General features: G+C 43.1%; 2 long non-coding RNA genes across 2 annotated transcripts; both read right to left on the minus strand.

The window, feature by feature from the left end:
* Positions 1-2,047: 2,047 nt before the first annotated feature.
* LOC140737432 (uncharacterized) lies at positions 2,048-5,358 on the minus strand. The gene is made up of 2 exons (XR_012101140.1): positions 4,987-5,358; positions 2,048-3,331 (listed from the first exon to the last, which is right to left on the minus strand). It is a non-coding gene; the product is annotated as an uncharacterized lncRNA (long non-coding RNA).
* A 12,881-nt stretch (positions 5,359-18,239) lies between these two features.
* LOC140737439 (uncharacterized) lies at positions 18,240-23,260 on the minus strand. Its single transcript, XR_012101147.1, has 3 exons — positions 23,108-23,260; positions 19,514-19,629; positions 18,240-18,960 (listed from the first exon to the last, which is right to left on the minus strand). It is a non-coding gene; the product is annotated as an uncharacterized lncRNA (long non-coding RNA).
* Positions 23,261-23,908: the final 648 nt, after the last annotated feature.

Genomic DNA, 23,908 nt, shown 5'->3' on the forward strand with positions numbered 1-23,908 from the left:
CCTAGTAAAGCAGCCAGCGTGATCAGACCCCACATACCTCAGACCTTCTCTCTTCTCACCCCTTCAACTGGGCAGAAGATACAAAACCCTGAAAGTACGTACCATTGGGCTCTGGGACAGCTTCTACCCTGCTGTTACAATTCTATTGAATGGTTCCCCAGTATGTTAAAAAGGACTCTTGCCCTCACTGTCTACCTCGTTATGATCTTACACTTTATTGTTTGCCTGCACTGCACTTCCTCTGTAACTGTTAACATTAATTGTACATTGTTATTCTTTTACCTTGTTCTAACTCAGTGCTCTGTGTTACGATTGGAACAGTATGCAAGACAAGCTTTCCTCTGTAGCTTGGTACATGTAACAATGATAAATCAATTCCAATTTTCAGGAGGTATTTGATAAGGTGCCACGTGGTACGCTAGATTAGGCATCATGGAAGCATATGAGCATGGACTCAAGGAGCTTAGAAAAATAGGGGGCTATGGGTAAGCCTAGGTTGTTCTAAGGTAAGGACATGTTTGGCACAGATTTGTGGGACGAAGGGCCTGTATTGTGCTGTGGGTTTTCTATGTTTCTATGGACTGAGGACTGCCAAACAGATATAAAAAGGAAACTTGCAAATCAGTGACTGATTTGCATGATGTATGTAAGAATCAGTACTTAACCCTTCGCTGTTTACAATCTAATGTCTACAAAGTGGGGAACAATTGTAATAAAACTAAGTATACTGATGATACAAATCTAAATGCAAAAGTAGACCATGAGGAGGATGAAAATACACTGAAAAAGAATATGGTCAGGTTAATTGAATAGTCAAGATAGTGATAAGAAATGTTTATTCATTTACAAAATAAGCAAGAGCAGAATAATTTGTAGGAATTGGGAAAATAGTCAATTTTGTTATTGGGGGTAATATAAGGGTCATTGTAGAACAATCATAGAAAATTAGCATGTGTTATAGCAAATGATAAATAACTTTTCCTGAAAGAGTGTTGGAGTACAATGAGATATGTATAACATGAAATGTCCAACAATACCCATTTCATTTACATAAAAACATGGACCAAAAGAGCACTTAAGTAGACTCTTAACCAGAGGGTTTGAGCAATGCCTGGACGATCCTATCTGATTTTCTTACAGGTAAATCCTCCTTTAACTTATTATTACTGATATCTCCACCACATCGAGAAACTAGCTGATCATACTTCCAACAATTTTCAAATCGTATCAATGACCCCTCTCTACAATTCACATCCTTGATTTTCCACTTTTCAATCACTGTTTGATCATCTCCTTAACCACGACAATCATCATGTGAACAAGACCTCACCCCAAATCCGCCTCTCATGCCCCCCCACCAATTTGTTTCATTAGTCCCTATTCCTCCCTCCCAGCAATTTGTGATAGTTTTGCCTTTAATCCACCCCAGGATCCTCTTTCCTGTTCTTCATTCCAAAACCATTATTCCTACTCTCCCCATGATCCTGATCTTTCCTATCAATCATGTCTGAAATTATTCCTCACTCCTCGTCTGCCACGTGACACCCTTTCTCCATGACCTTCATCCTCTGGACTGGCAGGTGAGATCAGATGAATTACTCCTGCAAAGGAAAAGCCCATTCTACCAAAAATAATTTGCAGAGCCTCCTGCGTGGTAGCTTAATGCAATGCAAAGGACCCTACACATACCTGGCATGAGCACCAACACTGCTCTGCTTAGCACAATATTCTGTTTACCAAAGCTTTTTTTCAGACTAGATACTCTTGCTTCAGGTACAAGTATCTTTGTTGAGATCACATCTGGAAGACAAAATACTGTATATGCAACATTATTTTCTTAAAATAAATGGGTTGATTGTACTTCACAGTTGCCATCCAGAAGAGTCCAATGTGTCCAATGTCCAATAAACCTTGTTTATTATCTACTGAATTCCTAGCAGACCTCTAGATACGGCATAATTTTTCTTCTTAATTTGGTTCTACCTCCAATTTTTAAAATTGTAGTTAGGAAAACCACAGAATTGTAAATCAATTCAACAAATAAAACTTGGACTAGCATACCATTTTATTTAAAAAGCTGGACTACATAATGATATTATACACACAGCTAATGCTAATATTCCTTACCTTGATCCCACATAAGCAATTTTCACCTAAGAAAATCACAAGCTTCTGAGGATATTTCCATGTAAATCTGACTCTATTTGCAAACAAATTCTATCCTACAAATCACTGCAATAGGAGAAAGTGAATTAAATCAGCTTTATGTAGTGCAATAAAGTTGTCAAAAATGCAAATGCAGTTTGTAACTTCTGATGTTTATAGTATTTGCAGGTCATGATATTCCACAAATGTGGAGAAAATCATTTAATAATGTTTTATTCATGTTATTAACACTGTTCCAATTTTCTTCACTATTCTTTAGGAATGACATATGTTACTAATCTTCAGTATGCGATTAATAGTATGTAATACTATTCCTGTAATTGTGTAGGCAATGCTAATGGTCTGTAAAAATTATGTGGAATGATCTAACTATGAGATGATATCTTGTAAAAATACTGTGTTGTTATAATCCTTATGTGTCTGTATGGAATACCAAATAAAAACACATTAATGTTGGAATAAGGTTGCTCATTGAAAACTAATTATTCTGGCTTCACTCAAATGCATTTTCAGATGTACGGCTTCCTACTTCAAAGTTCAAAACATATTTGTTATCAAAGTACATATAGGTCACCATATACAACCCTGGGATTCATTTTCTTGCAGGCATTCACAAGAAATGCAATAGAATCAAAGACCGCACCGAATAAGACAAAGTATCAATGTGCAAAAGACAATAAACTAAGCAAATATAAAAAGAAAATAAATAAATAATATAAATTAATAAGCATTGAATATCGAGAACACAAGATGAAGCATCCTTGAAAGTTAGTCCATATACTGTGGGGACAGTTTAGTGACGGGGCGTGTAAAAATATCCCCTTTGGTTCAGCAGCCTGATCGTTAAGTGATACAGTGGCTGCTGAGGCTCCTGTACCTTCTTCCTGATGGCAGCAGTGAGAAGAGAAGATGACCTGGATGGTGGTGGTCTTAATGATAAATGCTGTTCTCCTGCAACAGCACTCCTTGAAGATGTGCTCAATGGTGTGGGGCAGCATTACCCTTTCTGCACTGGGCTGTATCCATTGCTTCTTGTCATCTATTCTGTTCAAGGGTATTGGTGTTCCTATACCAGGCCATGATGCAACCAGTCAATATACTAGTCACCACACATCGATAGAAACACACACAAAATGCTGGAGGAACTCAGCAGGTCAGGTAGCATCTATGGAAAAGAGTAAACAGTCAATGTTTCAGGCCGAGACCCTTCTTCAGGACAGAGAAGGAAAGGGAAGGTGCCAGAATAAAAAGGTGGGGAGAGGGGAAAGAGGCAGCTGGAAGGCAATAGGTGAAGCTAGGTGGGTGGAAAAGGTCAAGAGCTGGAGAAGAAGGAATCTGATTGGAGAGGAGAGTGGACCAGAGGAGAAAGTGAAGGGGAGGGGATCCAGGGGGACGTAATAGGCAGGTGAGAAGTAAAAGGTCAAAATGGGAAATACAGGAAGGTGGGGTGGATTTTGTTTACTGAAAGAAGAAATCGATATTTATGTCATGAGATTGGAAGCTACTCAGTTGGAACACCCAGAACTCCCTGAGGGTGGTCTCATCTTAGAACGAGAGGAGGCCATGGATCGATGGGAATGAGAATGGGAATCGGAATTAAAATGTTTAGCCACCAGGAAGTCCCACTTGTGGGGGATGGTGCAGAGGTGCTTTACTAACCAGTCCCCCAGTTTACGACTGGGTCTCACCAATATAGAGGAGGCTGCGTGGGGAGCACCGGACACAACAGACGACCCCAGCAGATTCGCAGGTGAAGTGTTGCCTCACCAGGAATGACTGTTTGAGGCCCTGAATGGTGGAGGTGTAATGGCAGATGTAGCACTTAGAATGTTTGCAGCGGTAAGTGCCAGGTGGGAGATTCGTGGAGAGGGATGAATGGACAAGGGTATTGCAGAGGGACCGAGCCCTGTGGAAAGCAAAGGGGGAGGTAAAGGTATGTATATGGTAGGATCCATTTTGAGAGGGCAGAAGTTGTGGAGGATAACGTGCTGGATGCGGAGGCACAGATAAGGACAAGAGGGACTCCATCACTATGACGGCGGCGGGAGGATGAGGTGAGCACAGATGTATGGGAAATGGAGAAGATCCTGGTGAAGGGAGCATTGATAGTAGAGGGAGGAAAACCCCATACTTTAAAGAAGGATGATATCTCCGATGTCCTGCAATAGAAAGCCATGTCCTGGGAATAGATGTGGCAGAGTGAAGGAACTGAGAACAGGGATAGCATTTTTACAGGAGGCAGTGTGGGGAGAGGTATAGTTGAGATAACTATGGGAATCAGTAGGCTTATAAATAGGTTTCAATAAGTACATTTGATGTCAGAGAAATGTATACAATATATATTCTGAAATTCTTTTTCTTCACTAACATCCATGAAAACAGAGCAGTGCTCCAAAGCATAAATGACAGTTAAACGTTAGAACTCCAAAGCCCCCCTCCTGCACACAAGCAGCAGCAAAGCAACGACACCCCCCCACCCCCCGTCCCCACCAGCAAAAAGCATCAGCGCCCTCCACCGAGCACTCAAGCATCAATAAAGACACAGACTTGCGATACCCCAAAGACTACTCGTTCACCTGGTAATGCGACACACCACAGGCTCTCTCTCCCTAATAAGGGAAAAAGAGGTGTCCCTGTTTCTCAGGGGAGACATAACAAACAACTCACTGAGTTACGACGTTAAAAGTCTGTTGCGTTGCTTTTTCCGAGAAAGGCGCAGCTCTTCGGACACACAACACCTGGCATCTAACCTGTTGCTCCCGATGTTCAATGTTCTCCCACGACGCTTCAGTCGAGGGCACCGGCCTAGAATCAACTCACCTCCAGAGCCATGAAAATCCAGCACTCTGAAGACACGCTCCCATTCCAGGGTACGTCCTTGGGATATTTAAAAATGGCTGGTCGTGAGGCCCTGAGAATGGGCCCCATTCCCACAAAGAACTGAAGTCAGAGTGTAACTGCAGGTCAGGGTCTTCAAAAGAACCTTGAAATGGGAAAAAAGAGATATCAAAACTAGAAATATAGCTGTTTCTGAAGCTGCAAGCAAAGGAGTTGTTGTTTAGCGTCATCATAACTTCACTCCGTTCCTCCGGATAGATGTCAGTTGGCAGTTTGTCCTCAGAGAAATCAATAAAGGGGAGGGAGGTGTCAGAAATGGACCAAGTGAATTTAAGGGCAGGGTGGAAGTTAAAGATAAAGTTGATAAATTTCACGAGCTTAGCATGGGTGCATGAAGCAGCACCAATGCAGTCATCAATGTAGCGGAGGAAGAGTTGGGGAGCAAAACAAGGGAAGGCTTCAAACATAGACTGTTCTACAAAGCCGATGAAGAGGCAGACATAGCTGAGGCCCATGCAAGTGCCCATGGGCGCCCCTCAAGTATGGAGAAAGTGGCAGGAGCTGATGGAAAAATTGTTCAGAGTGAGGACTAGTTCTGGCAGAGAGAGGAGGGTGATGGTGGAGGGGGCATTGGTTGGTTCTTCTGTCAGGAAGGAAGTGGAGAGCTTTGAGGCCTTCCTGATGGGGGATAGACGTGTACAGGGATGAAAGAGCCATGATGAAGATGAAGCGGCCAGATCCAGGGAACGGAGACTGAGGGCATGAGAAGTGTCACGGATGTGGGTGGGATGGGATTGATCCAAGGGGGATGGAATTGAATCGAGATATGAGGACACGAGTTCACTCGGGCAGAAGCAGGCAGAGACAGTAAGCCCACCTGGAAATCTAGTTTGTGGAACTTGGTGGGGAATAGAAGTGAGCAGTGCGGGATAAAGGAACTATGAGTTCGGTGGCAGTGGTGGGGAGTTCTCCAGAGTGGATGAGGTCAGTGATGGTGTTGGAAACTGTTTCCTGATGGTGCGGAATTGGGTCCTCCCTGACGGGAGCTGTCTCAGAGTAGTCGCTTGGCTGTAGCAAGGTAGAGGCCAGTGCACCTCACTACAACAGCACCCCTATACACCTAGAGATGTACACATCTGGGGACTTTTGTCAGAGTTTTACATAACATGCCAAATCTTCACAAACTTCTAAGAAAGTAAAGGTGCTGCTGTGCTTTCTTTATAATAACACTTACATGCTGGACCCAGGACAGATCTTTGAAATGATAATACTGTGGCGACCCACTTTCTGCGCAGGTGAATCGGCTCACAAATAGCCAGCGTGCGGGGGGAGACTTTGGTAATGCACCTCTGACATCATTTCCACCCGGAGAGGGCGGGCGCTAGGGATTAATTGCCAGGGCAGCGAAGTTTGAATAAACTAGTCTCGAAACGACTTACCGACTGCGTGTCGTTATTTCACCGCTGTGTGTAGCACATCGCTACATTGGTGACCCCGACGGTCCAAACGGGATTTGGACCAAAGATGACCAACTCTTCATCTGTTCATGCAGTTTCGCTAAAACTGCCAACTTTCTGGACGCTGCGACCACGCGTGTGGTTTAGCCAAGCAGAAGCCCAGTTCCAGATTCGGCAGATATCTTCTGATTCCACGCGTTACTACCACATGGTGAACGCTCTTGACCAGGAGACGGCCGCCCAGGTTGCGGATTTCATACAGTCGCCCCCGGAAGAAGGCAAATATGAAGCATTCAAAGCGCTGCTCTTTGGAACTTTGGCCTCTCACGGCGTGAGCGAGGTGCCCGCCTGCTTCACCTGGACGGTTTGGGAGACAGACTGCCGTCAGCATTGATGAACGAGATGCTGGCCCTGGCTGACAGACACAAGCCCTGCCTCATGTTCGAGCAAGCGTTCCTAGAGCAACTGCCCGAGGACATACATCTGCTGCTGGCCGACGCAGATTTCAGCGACCCCCGGAAGGTGGCGGCCCGGGCAGACATGCTGTGGAAAGCCAAGAGGGAGAGCGTGGCGTCCGTTGGTCAGATTACCAGGCCATGCGCCCAACAGCAGACCAGACCAGGCCTGGCGGGGGGGGGGGCACACACAACACAGAGGCAGGAGTGAGGAGGCCAGTGAACAGTGGTGTTTCTACCACCAGCAGTGGGGCACAAAAGCCCACCGTTATCGCCTGCCCTGCAAGGGCCAGGGCCAGCTGCCACTAATGACTATGGCGGCTGGCCACCAGGACAGCCTCTTGTATATCTTGGGCAAACAGCCAGGACGCCGCTTCTTCGCACACTAGAGCGGAGATCAGCGTCTTGCCCCCGATGGGGTACGACACCCGCAACAGGAAGCCAGGACCCACCCTGAGGGCCGCAAATGGCAGCACGATATGGACCTATGGCACCCGCACAGTGCAGCTGCAGTTCGGCGCCAGCCGGTTCACGTGGGACTTCACACTGGCCGCCGTTACCCAACCACTCCTGGGGGCGGACTTCTTGTGAGCTCACAGCCTGCTGGTCGACTTGCAAGGGAAAAGACTGGTACATGCCGAGACTTTCCAGACGTTCTCCCTGGGTGAAGCCAAGTTGCCGGCCCCACACCTGGACTCCATCACGCTGTCGGACAACGCATTCACCAGGATCCTGGCAGACTTTCCATCGATTCTAGCACCGCAGTTCACAGCAGCCATGCCCAGACACGGGGTTCAGCACCACATCCCGACCACGGGACCACCCCTCCACGCCCGCGCACGAAGGCTCCCCCTGAAAAAGTTCCGCCTGGCGAAGGAGGAGTTCAAGAGGATGGAGGAATTGGGGATCATACGGTGGTCCGACAGCCCATGGGCCTCCCCCCTGCACATGGTGCTCAAAGCAGCTGGGGGTTGGAGACCATGCGGCGACTACCGCAGACTGAACGAGGCTACAACTCCAGACCGCTACCCCGTGCCGCACATACAGGACTTTGCAGCAAACCTGCACGGGGCAAGAATATTTTCCAAAGTAGACCTCGTCCGGGGATACCATCAAATCCCGGTGCACCCTGAAGACATCCCAAAACAGCACTTATCACCCCGTTCGGCCTGTTCGAGTTCCTCCGAATGCCGTTCGTCCTGAAGAATGCCACACAGACGTTCCAGCGGCTAATGGATGCGGTGGGACGCGACCTGGACTTTGCATTCATCTATTTGGACGACATCCTTATAGCCAGCAGTAGTCGCCAGGAGCATCTGTCCCACCTCTGCCAGCTCTACTCCCGCCTGAGTGATTTCGGCCTCACGATCAACCCGGCCAAATGCCAGTTCGGTCTCGATACCATCGACTTCCTGGGCCACAGGATTACCAAAGATGGGGCAACACCTCTGCCCGCCAGGGTAGACGCGATCCGCCACTTTGCCCGGCCCAACACGGTCAAAGGCCTACAGGAGTTCGTTGGTATGGTGAACTTCTACCACCGTTTCCTCCCTTCAGCAGCCCGTATCATGCGCCCTTTGTACACCCTAATGTTGGGTAAAGGTAAGGACATTACGTGGGACGAGGAGGCCGCGGCCACTTTCGTTAAAGCCAAGGAAGCCTTGGCAGATGCCGCAATGCTGGTGCACCCCAGAACGGACGTTCCGACTGCCCTCACGGTGGATGCATCCGACACAGCAGTCGGTGGGGTGATGGAGCAGCTCATCGAGGGGCGCTGGCAACCCCTGGTGTTCTTCAGCAAGCACCTACGACCACCCGAACTCAAGTACAGTGCTTTCGACCAGGAGCTGTTGGCACTGTATCTGGCCATCCGGCATTTCAGGTACTTCCTAGAAGGCAGGCCGTTCACCACGTTCACGAACCACAAACCATTGACCTTCGCGTTCACGAAGGTGTCCGATTCCTGGTCAGCTTGCCAGCAGCAACATCTGTCCTACATCTCCAAGTACACGATGGACATCCAGCACGTCTCGGGAAAGGACAACGTCGTGGCAGATGCACTCTCCAGACCAGCTGCCCAGGCCCTGTCCCTGGGGGTGGACTATGCAGCACTGGCGGAGGTGCAGCAAGCAGACGACGAGATGCCCAGCTACAGGACTGCAGTCTCGGGTTTGCAACTGCAGGACTTTCTTGTAGGCCCAGGTGAGAGGACCCTCCTGTGCAACATGTCTACCGGCCAACCACGCCCCATCATCCCGGCAGCCTGGAGGCAGCGAGTTTTCGACTCCACACAGTTTGGCGCACCCATCTATCAGGACAACCATTCGGCTGGTCTCCAGCAAGTTCGCGTGGCACGGACTTCACAAGCAGGTCAGTAAATGGGCCAGAACGTGCGCGCAGTGCCAAACAGTCAAGGTGCAGTGGCACACTAAAGCCCCGCCGCAGCAGTTTGAACCCACCCACCGGAGGTTCGACCACATTCATGTGGATATCGTGGGCCCCCTACCAGTGTCCCGAGGAGCGTGGTACCTCCTAACTATGGTAGACCAGTTCACGAGGTGGCCAGAGGCGGTCCCGCTCACCGACGCATCTGCTGATTCCTGCATCTGAGCACTGATTGCAACCTGGGTAGCACGCTTCGGGGTACTGGCCCACATTACCTCCGACCATTACCTGTGGTTGGCTGTGGCCAGCCTGTTGGGAATGCAGCTACACCACACTACTGTCTACCACCCACAGTCGAAGGGACTAGTGGAACGCTTCCACCGTCACTTGAAGTCGGCTCTCATGGCCCGCCTGAGAGGACCTAACTGGGTGGACGAGCTTCCCTGGGTCCTGCTTGGAATTCGCACAGTGCCCAAAGAGGATCTGCACGCCTCATTGGCCGAGTTGGTGTACGGCGCACCCCTGGCCGTCCCGGGAGAGTTCATACCAGCCCCAAGGGGGCAACAGGAAGAACCCGCAGCAGTCCTGGACAGGCTACGCGAAAGGCTCAGCAACCCTGGCCCCCATACCAACTTCACAGCATGGACGGACCCCAACCCATGTACCCAAAGACCTGCAGAACTGTAAGTTTGTGTTTGTATGAAGGGGCGGACACCGGGCACCGCTACAGCGGCCGTACAAGGGGCCGTTCAAGGTGATCAACAACAACGGGTCCACGTACGTTCTGGACATTGGGGGGAGAGAGGAGGTTTTCACGGTGGACCGACTCAAACCAGCCCATGTGGACTTGGCGCAGCCGGTCGAGGTTCAGGCACCGCGGCGCAGAGGCAGACCTCCCAAACAGAGGCTGATCCAGACTGTGGACATTGGGGGGTGTATCGCCGGTTCTGGGGGGGGATTATGTGGCGACCCACTTTCTGTGCAGGCGAACCAGCTCACAAATAGCCAGCGCGCGGGGGGAGACTTTGGTAATGCACCTCTGACGTCATTTCCGCCCAGAGAGGGCGGGCGCTAGGGATTAAATGCCAGCGCCACGAAGTTTGAATAAACTAGTCTCGAAACGACTTACCGACTGTGTGTCGTTATTTCAGCGCTGTGTGTAGCACATCGCTACAACACCGAGAAACTTAAAGATTCTGACCCTCTCTACCTCTGATCTTCCGCTGAGCTCTGGCTCATGGCCCTCTGGCGTTCTCCTGCTAGAGTCAAAAGTCATCTCCTTGGTTTTTCTGACATTGAATGAGAAGTTGTTGTTGTGGCACCACTCAGCCAAGTTTTCAATCTCCCTCCTATATGCAGATTTGTCACCACCTTTGATTCGATCAATGACAGTGGTGTCAGCAAATTTAAATATGGCATTGGAACCGTGTTTTGCCTCACAGCCATAAGTATAAAGCAAGTAGAGCAGGGGACTAAGCACACAGCCTTTTGTTGCAGTTGTGCTGATGGAGATTGTGGAGGAGATGTTGTTGCCAATTCGAACTAATTGGAGACTGCAAGTGTGTAAATCGAGAACCCAACTGCATAATGAGGTATTGAGGCCAAGGTCTTGAAGCTTATTGATCAGTTTTGAGTGGATGATGGCATTGAATGCCGTGTTGTCGTGGATAAAGAGCGTCCTGATGTATGCATCTTCGTCGTCTGGATATTCCAGAGTTGAGTGAAGTGCCAATGAAATGCAATCAGCTTTTCACCTTTTGTGACAGTAGACCAATTGGTGTGGATCCAAGTCACTTCAGAGGCAGGAGTTGATACGCTTCATCACCAACCTCTCAAAGCACTCCATGACAGTGGATGTAAGTGTTACTGGACAATAGTCATTGAGGTAGATTACCACGGGTGCTCTCTGTGGGTTCACCCTCATAAAGCGTGCTGTCACATTGGCCTTAGAGACTGAAATCATGAAGGTGCCTCCATGTTTTGATGTTAAAAGTGAACATAAAAGGCTTTGACCTAATCTGGGAGGAGAGCCTAGTTGTTAACTGTGTCGCTTGTTTTCACTTTGTAGGAGATAGTAGCATTCAAGCCCTGCCACAGATTTTGTGCATCTTTCAACAATTCAAGTTTGGTCTGGAAGTTTTGCCACTTTGCACATGAGATGGCTATGTGTGTGTATATATATTCCTTTGCAGCTCATCTTCAGTCTAGATACTCTGTATGCTTAATTTTTCCCATGGCATTTTTGAAGCAGGATTCCTGTTTAGAAAATTTTACTATCCAATGATGTTCCTGCTGAGAAATCAGTCAGTTGTGCAAAATGGTAGACAGATAGAGTCCACTATAATTTTATCTTAAACCATAGTTTTGCAGAATTTCTCAAGTGGGTTGTTCATTTATTTTTATGTGAAAAACCTCATTCTCAATGCAAACTCAAACCAATATAAAATTATATTTAGAAGGCCACAGTGGATTCAATTTTTTTTTCCCTGTGGCTATGCTGATAAAATTCTTCAGCTGTTTTCAGCAACATAATGAAATTCAATGATACGTGTTGTTGAAAGCATTGTCATGGTGTGGCAAAAGTATTTCATGAAGTCAAGGTCATACAGCAGAGAAGTAGACCCTTCAGCCCATCCAGATCACTACATACCCATTTGTACTAAATCCTTTTACCAGCACTTGTTCCACAGTTGTCTATTTTCGGTTAATCTACAGTAGATAACTTCTTAAATTTTGAGAGAGTCTCTGCCTCCTTCACCCTCTCAGGCAGTGCTTTCCAAAGTCAAGCTGTGTGAGCCTGTGTCCAGCCTTGCATCTCGATATGAAAACCATTGCTCTTTATCTTAAGTTGCCACTCTTTATTTTTAGAGATCTGCGCTACAAAGCATACTGCTGTCTAACTGATCTATGCTCCTCATGTTTTGCCAATTGGCGGCCTTTTCTACTCAAAAGAAAACAAGTCCATTATATTCACTGTTTGCTGATAATGAAACATTCCATCCCAGGCATTCTGGTGAGCAACCTGTCCTTTTTATAGTGACAATTAAAATTACACAAGTATTCCAGAATACTCTTACCGAAGTTTCATAAAGTCATAGCACAACGTTTCTGCTCTAATATTCTATGCCCCTGTTGATAAATAGTAGCACACTAAGCTTTCTTTACCACCCTAAATATCTATGCTGCCACTTCCAGGGACATTTGAACTTGCACACCAAGGTCCCTCTGTTCCTCAACACTTCCAAGGACCCTAACATTCTTTATGTATGCTCTACCCTTATTTAACTTCCCAAACTGCATCCTTCACACTATCAAGATCAAATTCCATTTGCCATCGGTCTTCCCATTTTACTTGCTGATCAAGATCCTTCTGCAGCCTGAGACTCTCACTATCCATAAAACCACTAATTGTAGTGACATCTGTAGATTTACAAATCATACCTCCTACATTAACATGCAAGCCATTCAAGTATAGCGGTAAAAAAAATGAATTGCATTGGGAGCAAAGAGCAAAAACACTTTGCCACTGGCCATAGAGAAAAGAAGCAAAGTAAATAACATGACTGGGTACATTTGCAATCAGTAGACGATGATAAGGTAAAGTTGCTTGTATGTACAAAACTGAAAGAACTGAGGGTGTAGTAGAATGGCAAAAATTGTTATGGATGCTGAAAAAATCTCAAGGTTGTCAAACATCAGTTATTCAGCTGTAGATTTAAATACTGCTCAATATGTCCAAAAATGTAAAGACTGAGTTCAAAGTTCAAAGTAAGTTTAATATCAAGGTACATATGTCACCATATATAACCCTGAGATTCATTTATTTGTGGGCATTCATAGTAAATACAAAGAAACACAATAGAGTCAATGAAAGCAACACAAACAAAATGATGGTGGAACTCAGCAGGTCAGGCAGCATCTATGGAAAAAAGTACAGTTGATGTTGTCCTCCTGAAGGGTTTCAGCCCAAAACATCGACTGTACTTTCTCCCATAGATGCTGCCTGGACTGCTGAGTTCCTCCAGCATTTTGTTTGTGTTGCTCAGAGTTTCAGCATCCTCAGATTTTCTCTCATTTGAGAATCAGTGAAAGGCCACACCTAACAGGGTGGACAAACACACCATATATAACCGTATAACATATAACAATTACAGCACGGAAACAGGCCATCTTGGCCCTTCTAGTCCATACCGAACGCTTACTCTCACTTAGTCCCAGCTACCTGCACTCAGCCCATAACCCTCCATTCCTTTCCTGTCCATATACCTATCCAATTTTATTTTAAATGCAAAATCAAACCTGCCTCTACCACTTCTACTGGAAGCTCGTTCCACACAGCTACCGCTCTCTGAGTAAAGAAGTTCCCCCTCATGTTACCCCTAAACTTTTGCCCCTTAACTCTCAACACATGTCCTCAACTTGTTCTCACACCAATATGAAAAGGACAGCAAACTGTGCAAATACAAAAATAAAACAATAATAAAAATAATAATAAATAAATAAGCAGTAAATATTGAGAATATGAGATGAAAAGTCCTTGAAAGTGAGTCCGTAGGTTGTGGGAACAGTTCACTTATGGGGCACATGAAGTTGAGTGAAGTTATCCTCTGGTTCAAGAGCTGAAGTCAATAATCAGCTCTTTGGTCTTGCTGAGATTGTGAGAAGTTGTTGTTGTGGTGGCACTCCACCAAATTTTCAATCTTCCTCCTATATGCTGATTTGTTACTACATTTGATTCAGCCAACGACAGTGGTGTCGTCAGCAAACTTAAATGTAGCATTGGAGCTGTGCTTAGCCCCACAGTCATAAGTACAAAGCAAGCAGAACAGAGGGCTAAGCACACACCATTGTGGTGTACCTGTGCTGATGGAAAGCGTGGAGGAGATGTTATTGCAAATCCAAACTGACTGGTGTCTGCAAGTGAAGAATTTGAAGATCCATTTGCACAAGAAGGTATTGAGGCCTAAGTATTGAAGCTTATTGATTAGTTTTTAAAGGATGATAGTATTGAGTGTCAAGCTCCAGTCAATGAATAGCATCCTGATATACACATCTTTATCATTCAGATGTTCCAGGGTTGAGTGAAGAGCCAACGAAATGGCACCTACTGTTGACCTGTTGTGATGGTAGGCAAAATGGATCCAAGATACTTCTTAGGCAAGAGTTGATATATTTCATCATCAACTTCTCAAAGCACCACATCACAGCTGATGTAAGTGCTACTGGATGATAGTAATTGAGGCAGATTACCACATTCTTCTTAGGCACTGGAATAATTGAACCCACTTCATCAACTGCTATGATTATCACTTATTGGTAAAGCACAAAGGTTCAATATCTGCAAACAGTAACAATCAGCAGAAATCCAAATTGCTTCCACCCATATTTTGGTACAGACTTAGAACTCAACATTTCACAAACAGCTTCTTCACCTCCACCATTAAATTTCTGAATGGACAATGAACCCATGTAGACTGCCTCACTATTTTTTTCCTTTTTTGCTCTCTTTTTGCACTACTTAATTAATATATATATTATAGTCTTTTATTATTATGTATTGCGATGTACTGCTGCCACAAAACAACAAATTTCACAACAGTGATATTAATTATGATTCTGATGCTGAACATATTGGTATACACCAATTCTAAACTCCTATTGTAATAGATAGTTTACTTACTGTAGAAAATACACCATAGTGCAATAAGGATGGGAGTGGATAAATAAAATGGGAATGTGGAACTGTGGATCAGCATCCATCAATGTCATCTAATTTCCCTTCTGTAACTTCCATAAGATCATTGCTAAAGCACATTGTGCAATCAATCAAATCAACCTCTATTAAGCAACATACTGTAGCTGAGCTTTAACCAAATGTTAGAGATGATTATATCGCTTGTATTCCATACCTAAATCTATAGTTTGGTCCAAAATAAGGGTGCAATACTTAACAGGAAATTGGTATGTGAAAATGTTGTTTCTACATCGACACCATAAGGTTGAGAGCTCCAATATCTTGGACCAGGAAGTAGAACCATCAATAAATTGCGAACCTGAGAAGAAGAAAACAGACTAGGTTGATATGATAAGACCAGTCTTGGGTTAGCCAAAATCAGGAATAGAATGTGAACAAATATATTGTGAGCATAGAAAGCAAAATGAACACTTTTCCCTTGAAACTCACACTGAAAAAAATCAAGATGCTCATAAGCACAATAAAACCAAGATGTATATACATGAAGAAACGTCCCATATTGTCTACTGCTTTTATGCTATGCCTGACTCCATGATGACCCACTCTTTTCACAACTACCATATAGAAAACCACGTCACTATTGAAAGAATACTATTCCTCATTAATAATATGCAACAATAAATAAATAACTTCATGTAAAACCATCAGAGAAAGCTGTAAGACTGAAGTTGCAGTGCCTTCTCAACCATGAGGTAAGCTGCAGATGTAGTTGTCATTGTACCGTGAAGAACATTCTAACTGGTTGTATGTAAGGAACCAATGCACAGGATCAGAAAAAAGCTCCAGAGGGTTGTCGGCACAGCTTGATCATGAGCATTAGACTCCTCACCATTAAGGACATCTCTAAAAGGTGGTGCCTCAGGAAGGCAGCACCCATCATGAAGGACGAGTTTTTTAGCGTGTCGCACCAGACAGTCAGCGCGTGGTGTCAGGATTGGTCTCCTTTCAGATTAACTGGGTCACATTATAAACTTTCCTGACTCGACCCTTGTATTTTTTTACAAGGCCGAGTGGCTAGCTTGTCGCTCAACCCGGCACGGATGGAAAGCGTGCTCAGGGGATGGCCTGACTTGGATTCGATCTCAGGAACCTTCACTCTGGAGTCCAGCACTGATGCCGTTGTGCCACCAGCCGGCCATGAAGGACCATCACCATCCAGGACATGCTTTCTTTTCTTTACTACTGTCTAAAGGAGGTACAAGAGCCTGAAGATGCATTTTGGTGCTTTAGGAACAGCTGCTTCCCCTCTGCCATCAGATTTCTGAACAGTCCATGAATGCATGAATACTACCTCACTATTTGGCTCTCTTTTTGTACTATTTACTTTTAATACATTCTTATTAGTAATATATTCTTCTTAGGGTAAATATATGCATTGCAACTGTACTGCTGCCACAAAACAACAAATTTCATGACAGATGTTGGTGATAATAAACCTGATTCTGATTCTAAAGTTCTTTCCAAATTTACACAATGTTAAATATAAAATAAATATCACCAGACGAAATTCAACTTTACAGGCTCAATTTACTTCCATTAGAAATCTAACCTCTGATATGTTAATTTATATAATGTTAAAAGTTTCAGTTCCAGTCTTAAATTAGTTCACCCTGCAGTTAAAAGTTACATTTGCAGTTAAATATTATACTTAAAAGATCATAAACATGAGGAAGTCTGCTGATGTTGGAAATTCAAAGCAGCACACACAAAACACTGGAGGAACTCAGCAGGTGAGGCAGCATCTATGGAAAAGAATAAACAGGCAGTGTTTCATGCCAAGTCCTAAAGAAAGGACTCAGCCTGAAATGTCAACTGTTTATTCTTTTCCATAGATGATGCCCGACCTGCTGAGTTCCTTTTAAAGATCATGCCTATCCTTGACTTAGGAAGTGAAGCACAGACAGGAAAATAATCCAAACTGAGGAGAAGCTGATTTAGCTACCAATATAATGAAATTTAATTTTAATTAGTTATAGGAAAGATAATGGCAAATCAATATTATCAAAACAGAAATGTCAGAGGATATTAACAATTTGCCTCACAATGATGCCAAACCAAAAATGTAAGTTGGATGCAAAAGCTTACAGCAAAATGAAGGGAGATTATAATCTTCAGTAAATTTCATAGAAGTTTGACTTTGGTACAACATTCAGCAAGGCCAAGTTTTGATTAAGGTTTATATTAAAAAATTGATCAGGTTTGATGTGAGCTAAATTTTGTTCCCAAAACTCCTCCTATTATAAGGCAACTTATTTTTAGACCATAAGATATAGGAACAGAATTCGGCCATTTGACCCATTGGGTCTGTTCCATCATTTCATCATGCCTATCCAATTTTCCTTTCAGCCCCAGACTCCTTTGCTTTCCTGTCTTGCAAATTCTGCCACACATTCTGATTTGCATTATTACTGGTGTTTATTGACATACACTAGTTCCAACTTCATCCTTGCATTTCAAGTGCTGGCTCTGTAATCTTCTCTAACCCTTTCAGAGCTCTACATTCATCAGAAATAGGAGTAGGAGGAAACCCAGTCCACAATTCATCAAGATCATTGCCAATATTGCATCTCAGTGCCACTTTACTGAACCACCTGAATATCCATTGATTTCCTTAATGCCCAGGAATCTATTGATCTCTGTTTTAATTGAATATAATGAATGAGCTTCCCTGGCTGTTAAAGAATAAGCAATTCCAAAGGTTCGTCACCTTTCTCAGTCTTAAAAGGCCTACCCCCTTATTCTCAAACTGTGCTCCTAGACTCCTCGTTCAGGGCAAACATCCTCTTTGCACATGCCTTATCAAGCTCTTTTAAGAGCTTTGTAAATTTAAACAAGATCTTTTCTTGTCCTTCTGAACTCTAGAAAATATGGTTCTAATCTACCAAATCTACTTTATTGTCATATGGCAAACCTACTATTCATTCGATTCTTGCCTTGTGAACATTAAGTTATTGTCATCCCTTTAATTTGTGCCTGGTCTTCCATGTATCTAGAACCTAAGATCAAAAATTTCCTCTACTTCACTGTCCTCCATTAGGACATAAATCTTGTGTGGCTCAGTGTCAATTATGACTAATATTTTCCTGTTAAGTATATTGGAATGTTTTGTTATGTTGTAGATACAAATAAATACAAATTGTTCATCATCACTGGAAGTTTCAAGCATATGTTTTTAAAATCTTAATTTATGAGAGAAGAAATTAGTACTGGTGACAATGGTCAGACACTTTACAATAATTATTGAAGTCTTTACAATATCACCTACTCATCCAAAATATTGGATGAAGGAATATCATGAGGATATCCTTGAACAATTTCACCAACAGCAGTTTAATTTTATGGACAGAAATGAAATGCAGCAGAAATACATTTAATTGTCTGCTGTATACATTGGATAAAAGTACATAACAATGTGGCTTGCAAGACCAGGTATGGTAAGTTATCAGTCTGAATTGAATCATTCAGTTTGTCATTGAATCATTTCATACTTTTCATTCTTGGTGGATGGTGTTCTATATGATATATGAAGAGGACTGCCTCTAGTTTTTTTCACTGTAACAAGAGAAGTAATCACAATGCATAAACATAACAGAAAACAGTTTTGAAAGTTATGAAATGCAGTTGTTTGCAATAATCTTCTTCTTTTGCCTGTTACGTCACTCACATTTAGGGCAGTAATGAAGATCCTCCATCTCTGGCGACGTTCACTGCTTCCTTCATTGTGTCAGTAGCTTTCTGTCCGTTTACTGTCAGTCATGCAAGTCCCAGGTGGAGGCTCTGGAATACCATTGCACACAGATGTAGAAGGATTCTTCATTGCTGTTTCTGTAATAGTGTTGGTTAACTAGTTAAGGTTATTAACTCTGAGCTGAACCTCCCAACCTGGAGGATTGCAATAATCCATCTGCAAATAAATCAAAAAATCTATATGATAAACCTTGATGATTTATGCCAATAACATCTTTGTAGGAGCCATGCATCTGTTCTCTATCTGCTTTGTATTACGTATTGAGTGTTTATTATGTCACATAAGTAAAAGCAAAGGGAATAAGTTACATATTCTTGCAGTTTGTAGCTTGGGACTTGCAGAGGTTGTATCTTTTGCTGACTGTTTAATATTGCTGAATAAAGTTAGCTTAGACTTGGATCCACGTAAGTTAGTCACTTCAAATTTGTCTGGTTACTAATTGATGATAAAGGATCAAATACAAGATTTGACTTTTGGAGCAATCAGTGGAGCAGGGGACACGTCATGCAAGTATAACAACTCTGTAGCAGTCACAGGCTAACAGCAATTGTTCTGGTTTAGTTTTGCCTCTAAAATCTTAATGGCAAAGTAAATACAAATATTGTAAATATAACAAAAATATATGGAAATGAACATAACATGAGAACATAAGTAGGAACAATAGATTATTTGGCCCTCCATTCAATATCATGACTGAATTCTACCTTACCTCCAAGATCCTTGATTCCCATTGACATCCAGAAAGCTGTTCATCTCTGTTTTTACCAAATTCAGGGATTGACCCTTCACCACTCTCCAGGTTAAAGAATTCCATTGATTTCTTATCTGATGAATAAATAAATATCTCTTCAGTCCTAAACAACTTATTGAAAGACTGTGGCTCCTGGTTGCAGATCACTACTATACTTAACCCATAAGAACCTTGTTAGTTTCAATGAGATCTCCTCTCATTTGTCTAAATTCTAAAGAATGGAGGCCAAGTCTACTCAACCTCCCCTCTCTCAGCAAAGCTACCATCCCTTGAACCAATCCAGTCAATCTTAGCTGCATTCCTCTATAACTGCATTCTTAAAGATTCTTTTTCTGGGCCTCTTCAAGGATCAGCGCTTATCACCACCTATTCAAAATATACGTCAATGATATAGACAAGATGAAATGCTTCAAACAAAAATAAAGATTCTGGAATACTCAGATCAGGCTACTTTTCTAAAAAGCTGAATTACCTTTGGTGACATTCATTTTATACCTAAAATGATGTGTTTCTTTCCTTGAAAGGTTGTGTGACATTAGTTTGTAATTTTGAAAAATACCTGAAATTAAGCATTAAGAAACACTTACAGGTGGGAGACAAGAAAAGGTGGAAGTGGTGTTGGTGTTTATAATATTCTTTATACCTTACTGTAAAATAGTAATGCCAGCATTTAGGAAAGAAATAATTACGTTGGTTTCTTTGCGAGAGATTTTAAGTACAAAATGGAGTTTTAATAGTTGAACAACACATTGATGAGATCCTATCAGTAGCTTATTGTGCAGTCTTGGTCACCTTATCTGAGAAAGGTCCAACAATAATTTACCAGGCTGATTCTAAGGATGACTGGATTGACAAATAAGGATCAATTGCATTGTTTAGTCAATATTCACTAGGATTTAAAAGAATGAGAGGGTATCTCATAGTCAGCTATAAAAGACTAATAGGACTATACACAGTAAATTAGATCCAAGGAGCATGGTTTCAATAGATGGGGTATTCCAAAACAGGGGTCACAGGTTCAGCATATGGGATATACTATTTAGAACTGTGATCAGGATAATTTCTTCACCACATGATGGTGAACCTATCACATTCTCTACAACAGAGAGCAATGGAGACCAAATCATTAAATATGTTTGAAAATGAGGTACCGGTAAATACACAGTATGTCTTAGCGGTAAAAGAATAAAGGAACAGGATAATGTGGGTGATCAGCCATAATCATATTGAATGGAGGCCAAAGTTTGCTTCTCCTATTTTCTATGTTTTATGTTCTATGTTTTAAGATTTCTTAGGCAAGGAAACCAAAACTACAGTCTATACTCCAGGTCTGATCTCACTATCGTCTTATACAGTTGCAGTAAGACTAACGTTCCCTCTAATTTTTTTTTACAACTGTGCAGACCAACCATTGCTCGGAACAGGAAATTTTTACACAGTCTGAAAACTGCACGGCACTTTAAATGTTTTTTTTGCAATATGCATACTATGAATATTTAGAACAAAAATTGAAAAATCACATACTTTTGATTATATTTATTAATCAAAGAACATTAGTAGGTTAATTGGTCATTGGTCTTCTGATTAGGCTAGGGTTAAATAGGTGGGGTCCTGGGTGGTGCAGCTCATTGGGCCAAAAGGGCCTGTTCCACTCTGTATCTCTAAATAAAAATAAATAAAATAAATTTAAAATAAAAATTTCCATGATCATTCATGTAAACCTCCTCTGAGCCCTCTCCAATGCCAGCCCATCCTTTCTTACATATGAGGCCCCAAACTACTCACAATACTCCTAATGTGGCCTAACCAATGCCTTATGAAGCATTTGCATTACTCTCTTGCTTTTATATTCTCATCTTCTCAAATAAATTTGAACATTCCAGATACCTTCCTTAATACTGACTCAACATGCAAGGAAATTCTGCACTTCGACTTCCAAGTGCCTTTGAACATCTGATTTCCGAATTCATTCCTTCTACCAAAGTGAATGAACATACTCTTCTCTATGCTGTATTACATCTGCCACTTCTTTGCCCTTTCTCCTAATCTGTTCCAGTCTTTTTGCAGACTCCCAGCTTCCTCAACACTACCTCCCCCTCCAACTATCTTTGTATCATCTGCAGTCTTGGCCACCAAGCTATTAATTCTGTCATTCAGATCATTAACATATAATGTGAAAGGTAGCACACCCAACAGACACCAGCAGCCAACCAGAAAAAGCCCCCCTTCATTCCCACCTTTTGCCTTTTGTTAGTCAGTGCCGGTTTATGATGGCACTGGTGAAGCACAGTGACCACTTGCCGGTAGCAAACAAACTACTAACTACTTTATTAATTATACTTTTGTGGTAAATGATCACTGCAATCAATGTAACTTCCCTTTTGCAGTTGAGCTTTTTGACTACCTCTACCACTTGGTATTTTTGTGGGATGGAGTCTCAAGGTGCAGTACCGCTGTGTGGTCTGTATGGGCCAAATTGAGGTGGTGGGGCTGGGCACAAGATCGGCAAATGAGCTTGGCCATCGCTAGAGCAGACTTGGAGGTGATTGGATGCAGCAGAAACAAGGTGAGAAAAGTGGGGCCCAGGAGCAAGGAAGGAAACAAGGTTTGATTAACTTAAGCATTGGCCAGATGGGAAAGGTCAGGTGCAGGCTGAATCAAGGCAGTGGGGCCTGGGCCCAAGAGCGAGGGATGACCCAAAGTTTGGACGATTTAAGTGCTGGGCAAGTTTGAGAAGGTCAGGATGTCAGGGCCAGAGGCGTGGGACTTTCTGGTTCAGCTCACTGCTCTATGAGGTTTACTCCACTCTGCACTGAACTGAGGGTGTGGCCTGCAACTAATGAGCTCCTGATTTGACTGCAGTGTGAACTCACTTTCGTCAACTTCAGTTCTGAATGTTATTTGCTTATTTTTATTACTTCCACAATTTGCTTTTTTATCTGCACATTAGGCATTTGACTGTCTTCTTTTTTTTAATGGGTTCCCTTGGGTTTCTCTGTTTTTTGGCTGCCTGTAAGGAGATAAAATTTAAGGTTATATATAGTATACACATTTTGATAATAAATGCACCTTGTACTTCAGCAGCCAACCTCTATACTTGCTTGTGTCTTTCCTGTAATACCATAGGCTCCTATCTTGTTCAACAGCCTCATGTAAGGCACCTTATTAAAGTCTTTCTGAAAATCTGGTAAAAAATGCCCACTGCTCTCCTTTGTATATCCTTGCGTGCAGACACACTCTCTTGTCCCTGGCCACAAACCAAATTTGAAGTAGTTATCTGGGTGTAACTGCCTTCTGAAATACAGTGCCCACATACCTCCCCTGTCCCAGTTTGAGGCAGATTCCATGTCACCAACTTTTCCCCCAAGTTCCTCAAGCTACCAACACTTGCTGCAGATGTGATCACCAGGAACCACAATGGGGTCCACCAGTTCTCACATCATGCAGCCACAACTCATCACCTCATCCTGCATCCCTACCTAACCTAATTATTGTAATTTGGTGTTTTTATTTAAGAAATATATTATTTAAAAAACCTTCTCTGTTACTCACCAGTGCCTCCTCACTGAAGCCTCTCAAGTCAAAGCCTCAGGCTACATCCACACTAGACCAGATAATTTTGAAAATGCCGGTTTCACGTAAAAACGATAGGCGTCCATACTACGCGTTTTTGAAAATATCTCTATCCACATTGAAATGGAGATTTCGGCGAATCTCCTCCTATTGGGCATGCGCAGGACACATCTACCGAAAACAAACGACAGGTTTAGTGTCGAATCTCACCATAAAAGTGTGTGTTTGTGTAGTTAAAGACTAGATAGAAAAACTTAAAACGACAGACAGCTGTTGGCTCTCGCGCAGGAGAACTTAAAAGTAAAAAAAACAAATACTGGAGCGTATGGAGGCAACCGACAGGGAGTTCACAGACTGATTGACACAGCTGACGACGAACATTAAAAAACTGACTAACTCATTAATAAAGCACCTTGTTAAATGTATGAATGTTTTAATGTCTGCATCAGTGTTATCTTGTATTTCCATACAATGTTACATTAGGCTGTTACACATCTATTGTCAGAGAAGTACTTGCTTAAATAGGTAAACCACCTTCATACGAGCAAGGACAGAAAACAGGGCAAAGTGAGTATACTTATCTATTCAGTAAGTTATGGGTCAAAGTATTTGGTGAGTACATTTCTAACTCTTCTGGCTTCAGTCTCATTGCCATCTGTTCTGAAATTGTTAGGTTGCGTTCAAGAAACCAATGAAATAGCGCGCTGCTGCATGATAATGTTTTCAGAAGTCTCCGGTTACCCCATCCACACTGATCTGCCCGAGCTGTGTCTTCAAAAA

Source organism: Hemitrygon akajei, chromosome 2 (assembly GCF_048418815.1).
Source record: "Hemitrygon akajei chromosome 2, sHemAka1.3, whole genome shotgun sequence".
Taxonomy (NCBI): Eukaryota; Metazoa; Chordata; class Chondrichthyes; order Myliobatiformes; family Dasyatidae; genus Hemitrygon; species Hemitrygon akajei.